This window comes from Formica exsecta, unplaced genomic scaffold (assembly GCF_003651465.1).
Source record: "Formica exsecta isolate Colony F162 unplaced genomic scaffold, ASM365146v1 scaffold1234, whole genome shotgun sequence".
Taxonomy (NCBI): Eukaryota; Metazoa; Arthropoda; class Insecta; order Hymenoptera; family Formicidae; genus Formica; species Formica exsecta.
The window spans coordinates 64,468-65,801 of record NW_021848569.1 but is presented as its reverse complement, the minus strand read 5'-3'; the positions used below and the strand labels follow the sequence as shown (position 1 = coordinate 65,801).

The 1,334-nt window shown below is 25.6% G+C and overlaps 1 long non-coding RNA gene across 1 annotated transcript; it reads left to right on the top strand.

Moving 5' to 3' along the window:
• The first annotated feature begins 6 nt into the window (after positions 1 to 6).
• Positions 7 to 1,328, top strand: LOC115245636. The gene is made up of 3 exons (XR_003885574.1): positions 7 to 688; positions 821 to 962; positions 1,186 to 1,328. It is a non-coding gene; the product is annotated as an uncharacterized LOC115245636 (long non-coding RNA).
• Positions 1,329 to 1,334: the final 6 nt, after the last annotated feature.

Below are 1,334 nucleotides of genomic sequence, written 5' to 3'. Positions count from 1 at the left end.
CACTAATGACTGAACAATGTTATATAACACGAACACGTCAGGTATTTGATCGTTCTCTTAGAGCACTTCCCATCACTCAGCATCATCGTATATGGCCATTATATATTAATTTCTTAAAGAAACATAATGTTTATGAGACTGCTGTCAGGGTCTTTAGAAGATATTTAAAGGTAAGAACACTAATATATTTAATAATACTAATATTTGTAACAATTTATATTATAATTAATACTATTATATATTTGTCATGTTTTTGATTAATATAAATATACACATTAAGAGTTGAGAAAACTTTGTTTTTGGCAAAAGTTTTATTATGTATATATTTTATTTTATCTGTTTTATATAAATTTATATATATGTATATGTATTTTGTATATATGTATAGTAAGATACAGAAGATACAGAAGAATATATCGAATATCTAATATCAGTTGGTAGACTTGATGAGGGTGCTATAAAACTTGCACAGATTGTTAATTTTGTATCATTTGTATCAAAACACGGAAAATCTAATCATCAATTATGAAATGAATTATGTGATTTAATATCAAAAAATCCTGCTAAAATAAAGTCCCTGAATGTAGATGCTATTATTAGAGGTGGATTAAGACGTTATACAGATCAATTGGGACCTTTATGGAATTCACTAGCAGATTACTATGTTTGAAGTGGTCTTTTTGAGAGGGTATATAACTAGCTTTAAATATTTATATATAAAAATAACACTTTATAATATTTTACAGTATATTATTTATTACAAATGTTATATTCTCTCTATGAATTATTATTTATCAAATATATATTTAATATTATTCAGGCAAGAGATATTTATGAAGAAGCTATACAAACTGTTACTACAGTCAGAGATTTTACTCAAGTTTTTGATGCTTATGCACAATTTGGAGAACTTAGTCTTAAAAAACTTATAGAAGAAGCAGCAAAAAATCCCACTGAAGAAGGTAAATAATATGTACCTTCTATTAGAGATTTTACTCAAGTTTTTGATGCTTATGCACAATTTGAAGAACTTAGTCTTAAAAAACTTATAGAAGAAGCAGCAAAAAATCCCACTGAAGAAGGTAAATAATATGTATATTAATTCAATTTGTTAATAACTTATACAATACATAAGTTCACATATTTATTATAAATTTGATTATTAACTATATCTTTTTGTTTTAGATGATATAAAATTAGAATTGAGACTAGCATGATTGGAACATCTTATGGAAAGGAGATTATTGTTACTCAATTCTGTATTATTACGACAAAATCCACATAATGTAGCAGAATGGCACAAAAGAATTAAGCTTTATGAAGGGCAACCACAT